The 8494-nt window shown below is 29.1% G+C and overlaps 2 long non-coding RNA genes across 3 annotated transcripts; one reads left to right on the forward strand and one right to left on the reverse strand.

The window, feature by feature from the left end:
- Positions 1–548: 548 nt before the first annotated feature.
- On the reverse strand, positions 549–1929 carry LOC115889804. Its single transcript, XR_004051511.1, has 3 exons — positions 1743–1929; positions 1153–1441; positions 549–684 (listed from the first exon to the last, which is right to left on the reverse strand). It is a non-coding gene; the product is annotated as an uncharacterized LOC115889804 (long non-coding RNA).
- Positions 1930–4878: 2949 nt separating this feature from the next.
- Positions 4879–7852, forward strand: LOC115889800. 2 transcript variants are annotated; one of them, XR_004051508.1, is made up of 3 exons: positions 4879–5584; positions 5652–5941; positions 6448–7852. It is a non-coding gene; the product is annotated as an uncharacterized LOC115889800 (long non-coding RNA). The 2 variants fall into 2 exon arrangements; XR_004051509.1 differs by having other exon boundaries at positions 4879–5351.
- The last annotated feature ends 642 nt before the right edge of the window (positions 7853–8494 follow it).

The raw sequence follows: 8494 nt of genomic DNA on the forward strand, positions 1-8494 counted from the left end.
TAGGTATTAATCATAACACAATATTAATAAAAAACACAAGTGTTGTATTTTAATAATATATTTAGGGACTGAGTAAAAAATATAATATATGTATAATATTCTTACATTTACAGGTTCATATTAAATAAAATATTGTAACCTGAAAAAATATATATTTTGTTAAATGCCACTGTAAGGATCCAAGCAGAAACTAATTTCTCATTGGCTTTTTACTTGTTGACATATGTATTTGCATAACAGATAACATAGTTATAGCAAATATATTCAATCAATCAATCATTTATTTATTTCCATAAAACAATGTACAATTGTATAGGAATAGTCAATAAATTCTTAAAGCTAACACAAATATATAATACAAAATATAAAAAAACAAACACAACAGATCATAATAAAATTATCATATACGTAAGCCTCATATTATAATTTGCAGGTATTCCTCCACACTATAAAAGTTCATTCCGAACAAATCATTTTTTAAGTAAAAGTCTAGAATATGCGATTCTAATCACTATCATAATTTGTCTCTCAACAAAAGTAATTCTGTAGCTCTGCCTAGGATTCACATCTCTCAATATTTTGCATAGTAGCATTACGTCAATTTTAAACATGATGTAAAGGACCAATTTCATATGCACTATGTAATTAAAGTAACGACTTCCACACCATGAATATCTTCACTTCCTAAAACAAAATATAAACATGAAGTTGGTGAATATAAATATCTACATTGAGTATACATTGTGAGCAAAATAAAATTGACGATCAATGACATTCACCACATAAATTTACATTTTATAAAATTACATAAATCTTGCTTTCAAAGCCAACCCTAACGCTGTTTTTTTTTCGATGGTGAGATCTTATACAACTATAGTGTAATTTTAGTAAAATAATATTAATATAGGTATAGGGTAACACCTCTCATAGGACGCAAAGGCTCCAAGGAAAATGAAAGTGAATTTGTATGACTTGATTGATTTCTAAACCCTCCATTTGTTCTTTCAATACAAACTTCCATCAACAAAAATCCTTGAAACCTTCATATCGTATGAAAGGCACCACCCTGTACACTTTGAATCTGTGTATACATATTAGTATATAGTAATATTTTATATTAAAAAATTAAACTGTAAATATATATGTACTTACATATTGTGACGGAATAGGTATCCTAACAAGATCATAGTTCTTATCTCGTTATATGCAGGATCCTGATATCTTAATGTTAATTTCCTAGGTGATGTTGAAACAACTGAAAGACCACAAATCGCGACATAAATGGCTGTGAAAATCATCAGATTTTAAATATTTTCTTCAATTCCTTATAAAAAAATCAGCTGTTCTTGAGTTCTCTTTTGCTCGACTTTTTAATATTATGCTATGAATAAATCCTAACAGAGAAAACCATTTAATTTTTCTCTCACTATCTTTTAGAAATCTGAAATAAAATATTTATCTTAGTAATAGAAAACGTAAATAGGCATTATTTTACAAATGTAAACATACCAATTATAATTTATGTAAACATACAAATTATTTGTATTCATAATTAAATACAAATATACGATTTTAAATCGGACAATATTGTAACAAAAATATAAACATTACTTCTTATAATATACATAATATATTATATTCACAAAATTATATTATAAAACAAATAAACAAATTTTAACAAATATGGTAAATATTTTAGGTAAATAAAACGAGATGTTGTATTACCACAGAACAGTACTTACTTTTGAAATGACGATGTTTAAATTCTTTTATTCTCACACATTTTGCCAGTGTAGACCCATTTTAAATGCTAATTTTGGTCTTTTATATAAAATGAAACAATTATACATTAATAGTTTATTAATAGTTAAGAAATATGGAAAAATAAAAGCACGGCAAACAGCTGATCATGCCAATCAGCTGTTTATCGACAGTATTGACACTGTTGACCGCGTCCAATTCCCCTACTATAGAAAATACTATAACAACAGAGCGGCGTTGTCAGATTAAAAATTAATCCTAACGGCTGATGAAAAATGACGAAATTTACAAATATTTCAAGTTTATTTTTCTTGTAATCTTGACTGAATCTTAATAAGTACTAAATAAAATTATAAATGTCGAAATTTTGAAAAGTAGTAAGCTAATTATATTATTATTTTCTTAAGATTTCCCCAAAGTATACGTATACAAAATTAAAAATAAACAAAAGCGGAGAAATACTGGGCAACATACCAAACAATAACAATAGGATGTTGGCATTCGCATAAAATGTAAACAGTTCCCCTGTGGATATGATCTAGGGACCAATCAGATTTTGTCTCAGGGTGCAGCCACACTATCCTAAAAACGGCGTATCGGCGTAACGGCGTAACGACCTTGAATCGATTTCCAGTAATTCTATTGGCTGAAATTTTTGACAGATGAATTTGACAGATAAAATTTCTGACAGATGAATGTTTCAGCCAATAGAATTACTGGAAATCTATTCAAGGTCATTACGCCGATACGCCGTTTTTAGGATAGTGTGGCTGCACCCTCAAATATTAACTTATGTCCACAGAACAGCTTATGTCATGTCATCCATATGTCATCCTGAATCATATATAAAGTCCTTATATACGTTGACAAGTCTAAATCTGTGGAATCTGTGATTTGGCTTAATTTGGGCTTCATGCTTTTTCATGGTTGGGATGAGAGTTTTTTACGTTACACATTTTCATATTGGGTATACCAAAACTGGGTAAAACTGTGGACCGGATCCAAGGCTGACCTTGAAACGAGTTTTTGCTGCATATAGTCACAGATACTACGCATGCGCACATCGTCGATGTTGCCAGATTGCAAGTTCTTTTGGAATTATTTTCAGTAGAAAATAAATAAGGTTTATTTCAGTGACGGGTGACGGCAATATATATACATTTCATTTTTATTTCAGTGACGGCAATATATATACATACGTGAACGCTTATTATGTATTATATCATAGTCAATAAAATTAAATAGAAATAAAGCTCTAAATTGCTATAATTAATCTAATTGCTCTAGATTATGTTACGCTTAAAAAGTGCTTTATTAAAAATTAGGAATAATAAAAGGGGTGTGCCCAAATTTCTTCTTTTTTTAATTTTTAAATGCTGTAGCTCCATATCATATTCATAATAGGTTTTATAACATTTCATTAAAACTACGTGGGCCTTTAAAAAGCCTTTTAGCATCCGTAATTATAACTGTAGTATCAGCGATATTAATTGGTACCTTGTTTAATTCTGCTTATACATATATTGCATTCATTTTTCCGCTACCTTAAGATTTTTCTATCCTTACACCTAATTTATGTGATTTTCTGAGCATATATGATTTATAAACAATATTTTTCCTGAAGGATATGCAAGTATTAAGATATCTAATGCAAGTATTAAGATATTCTCCACACCATAAAGCATATTGACATAAAAACAATTATAAGAAGGATATAAAATCTTATTATAAATCATAAATTAACTTAACTAAGTCTTAATGGTTAAGACTTAACTAAGTCTTAATGGTCTTAGTGGTTATTTTTGGTCTGTGTATAAATCTAATAAGATCAAAAATGAACCTTCACCTATTATCAAGATTTTTGTATTACAGAAAAGAAATTACAGTAAAATAAGAAAAGAATATCAAAGTACAGGATATTAAATACTGTAATGTATTCTAGGACACAAACCATATCCCTTCTATAGAGAAAAAGATCATTCATCGATATATGTATACAATTGCTATTAATCCACTAACTTGATATTTTTAAGAAATTATGATACAAATACTATAATCAAACTAGGTAAAATGTTACCTCTATCTCACTGACTTGTATTGTGCTGTAAGACTCATCATGCGGTATAGTACCGTATAATCGAAAAAAAAACGGTGTCAGTGCAGAACACTATGAAATGAAAATCGCTGTCATTTTATATGTAAAATTATAATGGGGAATGTCATCGATAGTCATTTGCCAACTGCACGCCGTTTTTTTTCGATCACACGGTACTTCAATATACATATAATAATTGATATAATCAAAACTATTGTTGCCTGTAAATAACTAGAAAAAAATCTTGTATCAAATTAATGTGTCATATTGATTATACAAAATAATTCTAAAGGGACGTCCAGACCAGATGAACGAGCAGTAACGAGGGCGAGCAAACATTTATTCAAATTCGCTCGTGATCTCTGAAGGATCTCTCCCGCTCTCGAGCAGATAATCAGCTTCCGTCCAGACCTAGCGATTATTTGTATGTTCGGCGTTGATCGGAGTGTGGCACTTCATGTTCATAATGTCGGAAAAAATCACTGCTTGTGCGCCTTTCATTGTATTTTATAAATTGTTGAAACGTCAAAAGAGAAAACGACTGCAGAGGAGATGGTGGAACATAACTCTTTTTAAAAATCGAGTTTCTCATGGTGGTAACAATTTACTAAACGATGTTGAAACAGAAGATTCTGGAAAATTTAAGAACTTTTGTCGGATGTCACTTACAGATTTTAATACCTTATTAGATTTAATTGACATAAAAATAATGAAAAGTGATACCAATTACCGAAAAGCAATTTCACCTAGGGAAAGGCTAGCTATAACCTTACGGGTCTTGGCGATTTTTGTACTCCTCTATTAGTTCTAAAACAACTTCATTTGGCCATTCCATTTTTGATATTAGATCGCAAACGTGGTAAACAAAATCCCGTCTAAACCGAACGTGCAATAGCGCGAATTTTCTTTGATGTACCGACACGGCGTGGAACAGCGTCGAGCGCGAGCAAGCAATCATTCGCTCGCTCGCAGAGCCGTCCACACCATATAAGTCCACACCACTTAAGCGTTCCCATACAGGGGAACTGTTTACATTTTATGCGAATGCCAACATCCTATTGTTATTGTTTGGTATGTTGCCCAGTATTTCTCCGCTTTTGTTTATTTTTAATTTTGTATACGTATACTTTGGGGAAATCTTAAGAAAATAATAATATAATTAGCTTACTACTTTTCAAAATTTCGACATTTATAATTTTATTTAGTACTTATTAAGATTCAGTCAAGATTACAAGAAAAATAAACTTGAAATATTTGTAAATTTCGTCATTTTTCATCAGCTGTTAGGATTAATTTTTAATCTGACAACGCCGCTCTGTTGTTATAGTATTTTCTATAGTAGGGGAATTGGACGCGGTCAACAGTGTCAATCTTAATAAACTATTAATGTATAATTGTTTCATTTTATATAAAAGACCAAAATTAGCATTTAAAATGGGTCTACACTGGCAAAATGTGTGAGAATAAAAAGAATTTAAACATCGTCATTTCAAAAGTAAGTACTGTTCTGTGGTAATACAACATCTCGTTTTATTTACCTAAAATATTTACCATATTTGTTAAAATTTGTTTATTTGTTTTATAATATAATTTTGTGAATATAATATATTATGTATATTATAAGAAGTAATGTTTATATTTTTGTTACAATATTGTCCGATTTAAAATCGTATATTTGTATTTAATTATGAATACAAATAATTTGTATGTTTACATAAATTATAATTGGTATGTTTACATTTGTAAAATAATGCCTATTTACGTTTTCTATTACTAGATAAATATTTTATTTCAGATTTCTAAAAGATAGTGAGAGAAAAATTAAATGGTTTTCTCTGTTAGGATTTATTCATAGCATAATATTAAAAAGTCAAGCAAAAGAGAACTCAAGAACAGCTGATTTTTTTTATAAGGAATTGAAGAAAATATTTAAAATCTGATGATTTTCACAGCCATTTATGTCGCGATTTGTGGTCTTTCAGTTGTTTCAACATCACCTAGGAAATTAACATTAAGATATCAGGATCCTGCATATAACGAGATAAGAACTATGATCTTGTTAGGATACCTATTCCGTCACAATATGTAAGTACATATATATTTACAGTTTAATTTTTTTAATATAAAATATTACTATATACTAATATGTATACACAGATTCAAAGTGTACAGGGTGGTGCCTTTCATACGATATGAAGGTTTCAAGGATTTTTGTTGATGGAAGTTTGTATTGAAAGAACAAATGGAGGGTTTAGAAATCAATCAAGTCATACAAATTCACTTTCATTTTCCTTGGAGCCTGGTCCTATGAGAGGTGTTACCCTATATGTATATAGATTTGTATATATATATAATATATATTATATTAATATTATTTTACTAAAATTACACTATAGTTGTATAAGATCTCACCATCGAAAAAAAAAAAAAAAAACAGCGTTAGGGTTGGCTTTGAAAGCAAGATTTATGTAATTTTATAAAATGTAAATTTATGTGGTGAATGTCATTGATCGTCAATTTTATTTTGCTCACAATGTATACTCAATGTAGATATTTATATTCACCAACTTCATGTTTATATTTTGTTTTAGGAAGTGAAGATATTCATGGTGTGGAAGTCGTTACTTTAATTACATAGTGCATATGAAATTGGTCCTTTACATCATGTTTAAAATTGACGTAATGCTACTATGCAAAATAGTGAGAGATGTGAACCCTAGGCAGAGCTACAGAATTACTTTTGTTGAGAGACAAATTATGATAGTGATTAGAATCGCATATTCTAGACTTTTACTTAAAAAATGATTTGTTCGGAATGAACTTTTATAGTGTGGAGGAATACCTGCAAATTATAATATGAGGCCTACGTATATGATAATTTTATTATGATCTGTTGTGTTTGTTTTTTTATATTTTGTATTATATATTTGTGTTAGCTTTAAGAATTTATTGACTATTCCTATACAATTGTACATTGTTTTATGGAAATAAATAAATGATTGATTGATTGAATAAGTTAGGAAACCATACGATCGAGAAAAAAACGGCTTCAAAGGCGACTGGGGAATGAAAATATGATAATTTCAGTGAGGTCAAGCCCTAGAAGTCATTTTCTTGGCTCGTACTATTTTTTAAAGGCGCTCTAAGGTTGTAATTTATTTTTACATTAAGTAAATATGATTTTTAAATGGTGTAGTTTAAGATTGACCTCGCTAAATTATCAATCGTCATTCCTCAGCCGCCTTTGACGCCGTTTTTTTTAGACTATTTGCTATAACTATGTTATCTGTTATGCAAATACATATGTCAACAAGTAAAAAGCCAATGAGAAATTAGTTTCTGCTTGGATCCTTACAGTGGCATTTAACAAAATATATATTTTTTCAGGTTACAATATTTTATTTAATATGAACCTGTAAATGTAAGAATATTATACATATATTATATTTTTTACTCAGTCCCTAAATATATTATTAAAATACAACACTTGTGTTTTTTATTAATATCGTGTTATGATTAATACCTAATTAATGTAAAATTATATGGTATGTAAATATCCTTACACTGAGAATTCGTTTGGTCAAAATATTACTCTCTTACTAATATGAATTTGAAAACTACAGAACATTGTTTTTTTTTAGTTTTTGTGCTAATATTTCCACTTAAAATTACCGAATATATTTATGGTATAGGTAGGAAAAGATGAATTTTGTGCTTTTTAATTATACATTATATTAATTATATTATTATTGTAAATAATATCTACTGATATTTAATATAAAAAATAGTTATTCACATGCATCTATTTTTCTTTTGTAATTAATACTATCTAAATAACAAGACATCTTATATAATAGATCCATTAACATTTTAGTTTATCAATTATCAATCACTATACGATATACAATACGTATAATATCTTTTAATTATATCTAACTTTTAATTATTGAATATTTAATAAACAAATTTTTTATAGTGTTTGTTAAATATTTTATAGCATATACTATTATGTTCCAAAAAAACGATACGCCACTGGCCATTAGAACAATCCCAAATGCGCCTAGTTGCCGGGGTCGGAAATTGTAGACTTCTCTGTCTCTTCTGTCCTTGTTTGACACATTGGAATGTTTGATACACTACCAATGAGTATTTATGAATGAGATGTTCGGTCTATCTTTATAATGTCTTTGTTTGATGCTCTTCCGCTGTAAACTCCCCTACCACTTTCCTCTTTACCCCGCTGTCCATAAACTATGGTAGTGGGGGCACTCACCGATAAAACGATGTAGGCACCTCGATTTTGTGAATTTACGAATGACTTGCTCTATCTATTTTTATTCTTAATCTAAGTTCCCATAGAACATACCCGAATTCTTGCTCGCTCATCCGGTCTGGACGCCCCTTAATAGGTATAAAACCTAAATAAGAAAAATATCCGTAAATGATAATTTTTAATTCTAATGTAAAAATATCTTAACTTCACAATCTTCGACGTTATCCTCCTTACCTTAATTTTTGATATTAAGATAAATCTGAAATTATAAAATGAATTATAGAATTTGTATTATTACTGATTAACACAAAAAACATTTGTTTTCAACTGCAAATAATTCGAAAATAAACTGCAATTTGGCAACA

The sequence above is a fragment of the Sitophilus oryzae genome, unplaced genomic scaffold (assembly GCF_002938485.1).
Source record: "Sitophilus oryzae breed Bouriz unplaced genomic scaffold, Soryzae_2.0 scaffold_847_pilon_pilon, whole genome shotgun sequence".
In the NCBI taxonomy this organism is placed as follows: domain Eukaryota; kingdom Metazoa; phylum Arthropoda; class Insecta; order Coleoptera; family Curculionidae; genus Sitophilus; species Sitophilus oryzae.